Below are 12800 nucleotides of genomic sequence, written 5' to 3'. Positions count from 1 at the left end.
TGAGTGTGTATATACATGTTTTACAAATGAAATAGAGTAAACAATAAAATAAGATATATAAAATATAAAATATACAGAGGTTGGTATGTGCAAAACAGTGGCATTAATGTACAGTATGGAGTGCATAATGTTGAAGTTCCAGTAGTGAGGGTGAGGTGTCTATGACGTGTTCAGCAGTCTGATGGCCTGGTGGAAAAAGCTGCATGATTTGTATCACCTTCATGTTTCCAAACCGATACCATGAGCAGCAGTTTTTACAGCTCTGGCTCCAGCAAACATCAGCTGATACTAGAAATTAATTTTAAATAAATTCTAACAGCTTATCAAGCTTGAACGTGCTGCTGTTGTTTAGCGCGACATCCGCTGGTTTCCTCTTTCTGGCGCGAAGTGGGAGATAAACAAACAAGAGAGATGATCAGCTGATCATTGATCGGTTTCATGATTGAAGTAGCAACAGGAGAGGGAGGGAGGGGGAGAGAATGAGGGGAGAAGAGGCAGCTGTGCAACTAAAGACTGAATAACTCCAGCTTTGTCTTTTTTTCATTCTAGCTGAAGTACGGGACTAATCGCGTTCGATTTCCCTCTCAATACGGATGTATTGTAATTGGTCCAGCCCAGAGTTGATCATGACCAATTGGCTAATCCACCACCTTTCATTGTTTATACCGTTACAAAAACAAACAAACATAAGAATGAAAAATCACCATCTGTTATATTGTGGTTTTGTGGCACAATATAACAGCGTACACAAAGAGTTGAGCGCGAGCGCAAATACAAAAACTGTGCGAGAGGGGCTGCTATTGTGTGTGTGTGTGGATAATAGCAAACACTGAAATACATTTTTTGCACGCGGCAATGAATTTTGTTCACTCAAATTCAGCTTTTCTTCGCTCAAAATAAATTTCTCCTCAAAATGCAACACATGCACCTGCAAACTTTTTTTACGTGCGCTCAAATTTTTTTTTACGTGCGCTCAGAATAGTGGGACAAAAATAACGCCATAGGTAACAGGCATCTCCGAAAATGTTAGAGCACTTATGGAAATATGTGATGTCTTGATGAATCAAGCAGATATTTGAAGTTTACACAGCACCATTCTCGCATGAAAATATCTTAAAAGTTTATTTTGTGACCTATGGCGTTATTTTTGTGCCACAAAACCAGCCAATCACAGACTTGGATGCAAAAATATCTGACTGGCTGTTCTGGTCTCCAATCGGCTCGAAATGACGAAATGCAATATCCCAGAATCCATTTCGTCCAAAACTCAAACGAGGCAGTGGCAGAGGAGCACAGAGTGGCGGAGTTTGAGATATTACTCTTTCTGGGTTACTATGGCGTTATTTTTGTGCCACTATTCTATAAAAAAAAAGTTGAGCCCGTCCCATCTCGATCAAGTGACGAGGACAACGATGTGACCGTTTCAGGAGATGATAAAATATTTCTTAACACCCCGATAGCTTGCTGAAGAACTGTCAGACACTTGAAAGTGACCCGCGCGTGCTTCTCAGCCAATCACAGCGGTACAGACACCCAGCCTTCCGTTTCCATTAAACTCCTTCCGTTTCCACTATACTCTTTCATTCACATACATTATTCTCTTGCATACATATATTTTCTTCTGACATGTATGCATTCTCTGCTTACATACATATATTATTTGTGAGATTAAATGCATACTGAATGCATGTAAATGAGAGCAAAATGTAGGAATGCATAAATGAAAATGCATGTATGTTAGAGTGAAAATTTGTAAATATGTACATTAAAATACATGTATAAGAGAGCACAATATTGCAATGTGTGTGTTAAATATGTGTAAACATGAGAATAAAAATATCTAAATATAAAAATTAAAATAAAACTATATGAGAGTGAAAGTATATGTATGTGAAAGAAGAATATATGTATGTGAGAGTGACAATACGTGTGTCTGACAGAAGAATATATGTATGTGAGAGTGACAATATGTATGTGAAAGAAGAATGTATGTGTGTGAGAGTGAAAGAATGAATTTTGGCTTGTACGGCCCCTCATAGGATCTCCTTATCATATTAAGTGATTCATAATTGTCACTTTATGCTTTCTCCATCTTGAAAGTGATGACATCCTTGCATTACATACTTTAGGTTCATTTTCTGCAGGCAGGTTTCTGACAGAGAACAGGCTGATTTAGAATATAACATGCAGCATTCTATAGATGGATGCATTAAAAAAATGAAAAATTACATGTATGTGCTAACTTTCTAAACACTTTGTTACATTTATGATAAAGTAGATAAAACACATTTATGTTGGCCTTGGCTCATAGTTCTTGTCTTTAAATGAACTTTGTCTGTGTGTGTTTCAGGTACTGCACTCTCAAAGACTGAATGAACCAGCATTGCAGCCATGGGTCACTGTGAGCATCACAGGGAAGGTTGAACCGCCCACTGCACCTGTATGACCGGAGTCGTGAAGACCTGCATCCATGTCGCTGCTCTTCTGTTTAATGTAGAAGCAACAGTGAGGATCTGTGGCACAAGGACTGTTACAGATGAACCTGCATACTGGGTTTTGCTGGGTAATGTGACCAAGATACAGCCAGAGGTTGGCCATAAGATAGACTTCTCCTCTTTAGCTGCCCAAAAAAAGGCTCTTGATCAAAACATAAACAGACCATCCGTAGTGAAAGGTAAAAGGAGCCGTCCTCAAAAAAGAAAAATCCCACCTGCTACTGTGGAGGAGTTGTCACTGCTATTGGATACTTTGCTGGAGCACAGTAACTACCACACTGTTCACCAAACGCAGCAAACCTTCACCATCTTATCCTGAAGGGTCACCTCTTCACCCTCACATGGAAGAAGTAATCTGATTGGCATGGTGGTATGTTTGAAGCAGGTCCCTTGTGTAGCGCTGGAACCCAGTCACGATGTGTTTCATCCATTTCATAGGCTGGTTTGCTGCAATAATGCCAAATAATTAGCAACTCTATAAATAGAAGATAGTTCTGCAAAATCACTCAGGATGTTTGTTCTAATTTGCTATGACCTCAGAGCGCATCGAAAATAAAACTAATAGGCTATAAAGAGTGATACGAACATATTTAGAACTTACTGGAATGAAAATGTCTGGAGCACCAACAGATATATGGAGATGGAAGAGAACTGGATATCAGCTCGCCTCACAGCTGCTATCCAGGCTAGACGCCTATGTTTGGTAACATCTATACATGAGCTGCCTCATGTTGCTTCCAGGTTGGGAAAGAATGAAAAGATAAACCATTTTCAAGCTTATTCTCTTGCCGGTCGTGCGATCGAACATTGCAGCGGACCACACAGCAAGTACGAACCATGGTTGTTGTGTGTGCCTTCGCTCCTTTTTCGCTTGCGCTTTGTTTTGACCCCGAAAATGGCGCAACAGGCCAAAATCCTTTCCACGCCCACCCCCGTGACATCACGCTCCAAAGCCCTATATGGTATCACTCTATCAAACAAGAAGACAGCTGCATGTAACTACGATGGTGTTTGCTAATTCACCTTACATGCATTAATTTAATAACGTGGTTAGCCTACTCAACGTAAATTACACACGAACAACATCAAGCTACTCGCCCAGAGAAGAACGGCTGCTGCTGCCGTTTCTGCTACGCTGGCAGGGCTAGGGGCCAGGACTCTACTCTTCGGGTTCTTGGGGGATGTTGCTAACTCCGGGTCCGATAACAGGCACCACACCCGCAGTAGATGTGCTCAGTGGGAGGTCTTGCAGCAAGCTATCAAATACGGTGCATTTCTCAGCTTTTAAAAAAACGCTATGCGTCGCCAGGTGTTGCATCAGATTCAAGGTGTTACCTCCTTTCCACAGTATCACCTTAAAGCACTTGTTGCAGGCTGCTGAGTTTGCATCTTTTGCTGTGAAGTACAGCCAGACTTTTGACCGCTTCGCCTTGGGCATTTTCAATCTGTAGCTCTGCTCTAAATGAATGTACGTACCTGGGCCCGCCTACTATCCTTGGAAAGGTAAAATGATTGGCTAGAATCCAAAGTGTATGACATCTCAAGAAAAAAAAAGCACCGAAATGTGTGCTGCTTTTCGGTCTGGTTACTACCGTTTATGTCAGAACGGTGCCATAATGGCACCGGATACCGGTACCCATCCCTACCAACCGCTGCACCTGTAAGAGACAAAATAACCCTACAAAACAAAATATTGTCACAAATACACTTGATAATTAGGGTGATGGTACAGCAATGCCCTGCAGAAACCTGGAGGCAGACAGAGATGGAACCAGGACAACCACGCCACCTGCAGCCTCCAAGAGTACCGAAGACCTAAGGCCACACATCTCTGTGACATTGGCGCACCCATCCCAGCAGGAGAAGGAGGGAGACCCAGCCATGCACACACACACTCACACACCAGTGACGCATAGAGAGACATAAAGACACATGTACACACAGTGACCCCCCTGCCCCTCAGTGTTCAGTGCTAGGTAGGTGTGTTGTGGAGTGTGAGTGTACTGGATGAGTATGACTGTGCAAAAACTAGAGTGTTGTTAAAACTGGGGTGTCGGGGGGACGGGAGGACATGACAGTGAGTTCTTGTTGGCCCTTTTGCCTTCACTCTGCGGTCCACCTCATCTCAAGCCACCTCCATTGGGTTTTGGTCAGGTGACCGTGGAGGCCAGGTGATCAGGTGCATCACTCCATAGCTGTGTCACAAAACGTAGGCTGCATCCTCCTGAGGCTGCATTTGTAGACCGATTACGTCACGGCGACGCAACGAAGGCTGTCCAAATTTATAGACTCCTCCAAATGCGCCTGACAAATGCGTCCTCATTTTCCCCAGAATTGAAGGATGGGTCGGGTGTATCCTTTGTGGCCCACCATATCCCAGAATTCATAGCGTGGACCAGCCAATTGCAGTTTCTGACAATGGTGGCAGCAACTGAGGTTTTAATATTACTCTTATTACTAGTGCTGTCAGCGTTAATCTTGTTAAAATGACGTTAACGCCATAACCGCATTAATGCAGCAAATCTCCGTGAGCAAGTTAGCGCCGATCGCCCCATGCGTGGGCTGCACGGCATCAACACATTAGCGCTGTGCAGCCTCACTAGAGCCGGCGAGAACAGCGAACTCCCGGCACATCGTTTTCAGACCCCCTGCGGTCTTTGGCTACTCAGGTTAAACATGATATATAAGTCACTCAGATAACTTAATTGTTTGGCTGTTTTCAGTGTTTTATTTGTTCCTGAGTAAATTGGTTTGGCTGAGATTAAAGATTGCCACGAGGCGGGATGGACTCATATGCAGACAAGGGAAGCTAAACGTAGTTCCTTTTATTAACTCACAACACCAGGTGCAACTATATACAGGTGAGAGAGAGGGGGCAATCCAGAGGGGCACAGGGGACTCCAGAAACAGGGGCTCTTCACACACGAGGAAATCGTCACACAGTTCCAAAAACACAACACACCAGCAACTCAGCTTGCCCAGGGCTCCAAGGGAAAGAGAATCCTGCGCACAGGAACAAGCGGTTAATCCCGCGAGAAAAAAAACACGTAGAGACAACTAGAAACTAGCGTACGGAAGCTTACTACCGAGGTTACTCAATAGTCCAGCGATGAGATGTTTCCAGCCACTGCCTTAAGTAGTGGACGCTGGTGAAGTGATGAGCCACAGGTGCGAGGGCCAGGGGCGGGAGCCCACAATGAGCTCTGCCCAGGCGACACACGGCGAACGTGAGGGAGAGGGAAAGGAAAACAAGAAACATATGTAGCCAACCTGGGTCAGCCGGGCAGAAACAGGGACCATGACAAAGTTATAGTTTTCACACAGCTGAATAAACATCAAACAGAAGACTGATTAAACAGAAGTGTGAGATGGTCGAGAATTTACTCCAGTGTCCTGTTATAGTTTAGATAGAAAGGAGCAGACGGCTGGGGTTATTAAACTCCACCGAGACAGCGGTGACGCAAAACTAAGGGCTAGACCGTCCAGTTTCATAGCCTCGCACATCCGGCCTTCTCAGTCTTCGAAGGACCCAGCACACGTATACCGCGAAGGCTGGGTCCTCCGAAGGATGCAGCCTAGGTTTTGGGACACAGCTCAACACTCTCCTTCTTGGTCAAATAGCCCTTACACAGTTTGGAGGTGTGTTTGGGGTCATTGTCCTGTTGAAAAGTAAATGATGGGATGACATGTCGCTGCAGGATGCTGTGGGAGCCATGCTGGTTCAGTGTGCCTTCAGATTTAAATAAATCCCCAGTGTGTCACCAGCAAAGCCCCCCCACACCACCACACTTCCATTCAAAGTTTTAGCAATTTTCTTGTCTGACTGACCTTCAGTTCTTAAAGTAATGCTGTACTGTTGTTTCTCTGTGTGTGTGTGCGCGCGCATGCTTGTGATGTTTTACCTGTAATCTACATAATAACCACACCCCTAAAAGGTCTTGATGCAGGTCAGTCATCCGGGTAGGTAAATCCCAAATCATCTTCAGTGGGACAAACGTTTCGTCACTTGGACGAGTCACTGTGCCGTACAGCCAACAAAGCCACAGTACTGGCCTTACACACTTGCACACACTCATTTTATCCTTTTAAGCAGAACTGTATTTATGTGTATTTATACTTTTATATTTGCTATTTTCTTTTACTTGCTGTTTTATTATATTGTTATTGTTATATTCTGTGGCATGAATGATGAGTGAATGATGTATGCTGATCTTCTGAAACCAAAGCTCTGCTTCATTGGTCATAAAACAGTGTCAGTATCATAGCAGCACAGGCCGGCTGATCACAGCCTGTACATAAGGAAAAATCTACTTTTGTGACTTGCTTCTGAGTAATTTTTTTCTGCACCACTGCACCCAATCATATGGTTCCACCATCTGGCAAATCCCACTTGAATCCCTGGGAATAACTCTCAGCAGTGAAGCAAACCGGAAAGCTAGGAAGCTGTTTTTTTCCTTCATGGTCCAGGGAACCAATTTTTATTTATGTGAGTTGTAACTCCATCTTGGATTGGTGTATCCAGCTATCTTCAGTACATCTGTACTAGAGATAGCATTAATGAACCGTGACACTGTTCATATTTGATGTATTAATTTACAGAAGAAAATGCATTCCATTTAGAAGTAAACATTTACTGATATTAGAGGCAGTGTAGGTCTGATGCACACGCTACATTGCAACACTATATTTTGCAAGATATCTACTCCTAAAAATCAAAAGCTTTTCCAGTTGGATATGGCCCAGACGTAATGGATTTTTCCATTTGTTTGAATTGAAGCCCCACTATCCTCCTGCAAATGTGTTTTTGTGAACAGTGTAACAGTTTATGAACAGACTCCAAAATAAACACACGTCTCCCTTTTCTTTAGACCTTTAAGTACTAGTAACATAATCTAATTTTGTCACCACAGCACTGCAGGGCACTGTTACAGCCATGTAACTAACCCTCATTAAGTGATTTTTTTGCATCAACTAGAGAGAATTCTGAGATTCCTCACAGGATGCATCAGTTTTAACTTTGGTACACCACACACAGGAAGGCAGAAAAGGTGCAGTCTTAGCTAAAATGAATCTGTCTCCCGCCTTTCAACCATAGTTTCTCATTTTTCAAAACACCAGTTAAAAATCCATCTACTATCAATTGCTTTTTCCCTTTAAGTCTTTATATTGTCTGAATGAGCTGAGTCATCTGGAAACTCCACTATTTTGATAGCTGGGTAAACAAATGCAGAGCCAAGTCACTCCTGCTCCCCTGATGTGGAAATAACCATTCACTGCAGCTCTCTTCTAATGTTTGCAAATTAGTGCGCTAATGATTTATTGATGTAAATCCATCCATTTACTGAGGTATTCAGTAAAAAGTGATGAGTCAATTTGTTCTTCTCTTTTCCTGTTACGTGACTTCATGTATTTGCTCATATTAAAATGCGTCTACAGTTCCTGAAGCCAATTCACTGTGTGTTTGGTCTTCCTAACATCCTGTGGTTTTGTGAAGCTCACCCTAATTAAAGTCAGATGGAGCCCATTTAACAATCCACCATGTGCTAACCCAGGTCTGTGTGACAGCCCCGTTGGCAGCAGTGGGTTGGACGGACGCAGAGCTGTTTCCCAGCCCAGGAGCTCCCGGAAAAGTCATTTTCCAAACCATACTCAGGTGGCACTCTTAACAGGCAGCTGGAAAAGCTATCTGACTATTTGGTTGACTGAAGCTATCTGTCTGTTTGGTGCATTTTTCTCGTGACTCACCTTAGGTAATGGTCAAACCTTATTTTGCATTGCTTTTATACATAAAGCATCATCAGTAACATGTGTTGATGATATAAATGACTAGAAAGAGCCTTCAGTGTCACTAAACTGTGATGTGGCAGAATTCAGTCACAAGAAACCTATGAATGTATTTCAGTGAAAAACATAACAAAGAACTCTTTGTTAATGTGAAGAACTGTTCCCAAGTGTACAGAGCGGCTTTCTCAATGTGCTTTTTAGCAGGTTCATTGTCAGTCAGCTTTGTAGCTCATAGGTCTGTTCATACTGTTCAGCCTCACTTTTATGGAACTGGGATTGAAGGAACTACACTATGTGCAAAAGGACAGATGATGCATCCAGTTTTGAATTGGACATGCACACCAGGCCTTTACTGAAGATTTAATTCTCAGATGCCTTGCACTAATCACTAGTATATTTGTGCTGTTGTGTTTTACTGGTCAACAGCAACAAACAGGCTTTGTAAACAAACAAAAAAAACCCACAATATACAATAAAGAAACAAAAACTAATTTTTGGCTATAAAAGCCAGTAATTAGACTTTATACTAAATCTTCTACTGTTGCAATTAGCAGTGCAGAAATACAATTTCCAACACATTTATTGGTTTTAAATGTGTTTGTACATATGCGTCTGACTCACAAAGGAGTCTGGTGTCTCCATGTTTGTGTTGTTTGATTATTAATATTCTTTAATTTAGTTAGTTTCTGGTTTTCTTTAATTATTTTTAGATTCATCACTCCACAAAATCTTTTTCTGATGAAACCTTGGTGAATAGTTGAAGGGCCAGATAGAGTTCTCAGGTTCCGTATGAGGGCTTTTTGTTCTCCGATTTCTTAAGGACATTACTTTTACATACTGTTCATCTGCAGTAAATAGCATTTGAGGTACTTTTTTTGTCTTCCACTCGTCCACTTCCTGGACACATTTTTCATGCCAAATTTTCATCTAATAGCTCTGTGGCATTTTTATAGAATCACCTGGAGAAATTAGAACTTTTTTGTTTTTACGACTGGCTACTGGTAACAAAAAATTAAAATTGGTTCTTTGTTATCTGTCATGCATACAGCAGGGATGTTCCTGCCGATTAGACTGACTGACTGACTAGTCTAAAACTAAAAAGCAATCAGATATCAAGTTAAATTTGAGAACCATTTAATGTCAAAAAACTTTAAACAAAGGAGTTTGAAACCATTAATTCCATTCTTCTTTAAATAATCATGCATTGTGAACATTGCATGTTATGTTCCAAACAGACAACAAAAAAGAGAAGAAATTAAAATAATTCAGTTTTAAAAATGATGTGAAAACATGTTACAACGAAACATGATGTTCCTGTACACTATGCCGGCCACTTGGTTATGGCGTTCCATGTATGCCCTGCCTGCTAGCATCTTACACTCTGCTGTTATGTGCTGGATTGTCTCATGTGCATCTTTACCAGTGTTGGGCAAGTTACTTTGAAAAAGTAATTAATTATAGTTACTAGTTAGTTCTTCAAAAAAGTAACTCAGTTAGTAACTGAGTTACAAGACTCTAAAAGTAATTAATTACTTGAAAAGTAACTATTGCGTTTGTGACAGGTGAGACCTGAGTCTGGGAACCGCCCCTGGTAGGTGGAGTTGGTCTTTGTCCCTTTCATAAGCTCGGGTGTGGGCAATTAGGTATAGGGCTTTGGAGCATGATGTCACGGGGGTGGGCGTGGAAAGGATTTTGGCCCGATCCGCCATTTTGGGGGTCTAAACAAAGCGCAAGTGAAAAAGGAGCGAAAGCACAGCCATGGTTCATACTTGCTGTGTGGTCGGTTGCAATGTTCGATCTTACGACCGGCACAGGAATAAGCTTGGGTTGTCTTTTTATGCTTTCCCAACCTGGAAGCAACATGAGGCAGCTCATGTATCGGATGTTACCAAACGAAGGCGTCTAGCCTGGATAGCAGCCGTGAGACGAGCTGATATCCAGTTCTGTTACATTTCCAGATATCAGTTGGTGTGCTCAAGACATTGTCATTCCGGTAAGTTCTAAATATGTTCATATCACACTTTATAGCTGAATAATATTATCGTTGGTGGTCTCGGAAGTTATAGAAATTGCGATCTAACATCGAATGGAGTGACTTTGCAGACATATGTGCTATGTTAATGCACTCCAGCTGACTTACCTTGGTATGAATGATGAGGTACTCACAGTTTGGCGGCTTGAAAATAGCCAAATCTTGCACCCAGCCGTTTGTAAATTGGATGTGCGCCTCCAGTGACTTGTAATTACGAAACTGGTTCGCAGTGTAAGCGCTTACGCCATAAACAAGATACGTAAAGATATCGGGGTAGGACAGTGGCGGTAAGTCGTCGGGGTCTTTACTCCACTGCCGTATTTCATATGGGTCCAGATTTGCGATGCACTCTATTTTTTTCAAGTACTGCTGCTTTGCCTCTGGACGCAATCGGTCTCTATACCGTCCATTTTCTTTTGAGCTGCTTTTAAGCATGTTTCTTGTCGTCCTCGTTCCAACACAGTGTGTTTGTTTTGATTCATAGACCCCGAAAATGGCGCTGCGCTCCCACAATGCATTGCGGCGTGACGTCAACTCCAAAGCCCTATTCTCTAGCAAACCTGAAGCTGCGAGTGCTTGGTCCAAGCCGGGCAAGTTGGCATTTTTAACTTCTTTCTATGAAAGCTTGATGCGGGCCCCCTAGCCTTCTGTTAGAACGGTAGGTTATAGAAAACTTGATTTGTGTTCTGGCTGTTTGGCAGAGATTTACAGTTATTTGCACCCTTGTAGGTGGGAAACATTGCGTTCCTGTGAGAGTAGTGGACTTCACCGCCACTGACCGACATTTATTAGGGTGTGACGCAAACTTGTGGACAGGTAACGAAAACAATACAGTTGGAGGAATACTCCCGCTGCATTTTACTGTCCAGCGTAAGTCATCTTCTGCCTTTATTTACAGAGTACTGAGCTGCTGCTTTGCCGAGTGGATTTCTGGCTGCAGGCAAAGGACCCGGCACATCAGTGTATTTTAATTTGTTTTAACCTGGTGTAATTTGATGGACTGACTGCTGCGGCTGTTGATTTTGTTTGCTTCTTGTTTTATTTTTCTGTATCAGTAGGCACCGCGGATATTGATTGTCTTTTAGTGTTTTACCTTTTTATATATATACATATATATATATATATATATATATTGTTGCAGACAGTGAAGGCGCTGCGTAGAAAACAAATCCTTTTTTTCTGTCTTGCCGCATTTTGCTTGCACAGCGGTGGGCCTGAGTGAAGACAGCACTGAAGATTTGCCTTTTTTTATGGTGTCTTGCCCATTCGGGGTTCTGTGTGAGTTGCCGTCCCTTTTTAATGTGTGTGATATGTTGATTTGTTCAGGATCACCTGGTCCAGCCCTAACTATATGCTTTAGCAAAAAGGAAAGTTTGAAGCCGAATCTTGAAAGTAGAGATAGTGTCTGTCTCCCGATACCAAACTGGAAGCTGGTTCCACAGAAGAGGGGCCTGAAAACTGAAGGCTCTGTCTCCCATTCTACTTTTAAATACTCTAGGAACAACAAGTAGGCCTGCAGTGTGAGAGCGAAGTGCTCTAATAGTGTGATATGGTACTACAAGGTCATTAAGATAAGATGGGGCCTGATTATTTAAGACCTTGTATGTGAGGAGCAGGATTTTGAATTCTAGATTTAACAGGAAGCCAATGAAGGGAAGCCAAAACAGGAGAAATATGCTCTCTCTTTCTAGTCCCTGTCAGGACTCTTGCTGCAGCATTTTGGATTAACTGAAGGCTTTTCAGGGAGTTTTTAGGACTTCCTAATGGACATCTCCAAACCTGTTGAAATACTTTCGCAAATGGGAAATTTCTTGAAGAATCAAGCAGATATTTGACTTATGTGAGCTGTGATCGATTTGACACGAGGCCACAAGAAAACACAAGTAAGTATATTGAGAAAGACCCTGGGTCTCCAATTACTGCATCTGTAATAAAACACACTCAAAAAATGAAAAAAAAAAGTAAAAATAAACATAAAATCTTGCTGGTGTGTGTGTGTACGTTCATGAGTGTCGGTGTATGTAAGTTTGTCATGAAACATACTTGAAAATGAAGGTGAGAAGTCGCAAAACCCCCTCCCCCATGAAGCAAGAAGCAGCTAGAGAAAGGTCCAGCAGATCTGGCCTGTCTTGCAGTCCCACAGGAGTACTGAACACCCGAGGTCAAACATTTTGATGACACTGCATGCCTAAGAGGGACACCCCAGCAAGGTTAACTGCCCCAGAAAACCAGATGCAACCCTCCCAGTGGCCACCCAGGGACAAGCTCTGGGCAGAGGGCGCGCGCGCACGCACACACACACACACACACACACACACACACAAACAAAGAAAAATTGCATAAAGTATGACATCCATCCACATTAACCCCACCCTCCTATTTACAGACAAACGGATGTAGTAGTCATGTTATCAATGCAGTAAAATTTGACTTAAATCCACCAATGTCTTAAAGGTCAGCTTAATGATTTATTGGTAAAAAACACCAAA

General features: G+C 42.3%; 1 protein-coding gene across 10 annotated transcripts in view; it reads right to left on the bottom strand.

The window, feature by feature from the left end:
- rasgrp3 (RAS guanyl releasing protein 3 (calcium and DAG-regulated)) overlaps window positions 1-12800 on the bottom strand; it is a 562943-nt gene that overhangs the window by 328570 nt on the left and 221573 nt on the right. The gene's annotated exons all lie outside the window — the stretch shown is intronic.

Source organism: Oreochromis niloticus, linkage group LG13, assembly GCF_001858045.2.
Source record: "Oreochromis niloticus isolate F11D_XX linkage group LG13, O_niloticus_UMD_NMBU, whole genome shotgun sequence".
NCBI classification, from domain to species: domain Eukaryota; kingdom Metazoa; phylum Chordata; class Actinopteri; order Cichliformes; family Cichlidae; genus Oreochromis; species Oreochromis niloticus.
Note: the sequence above shows the minus strand (reverse complement) of the source record. Positions and strands in the feature narration are given on the sequence as shown.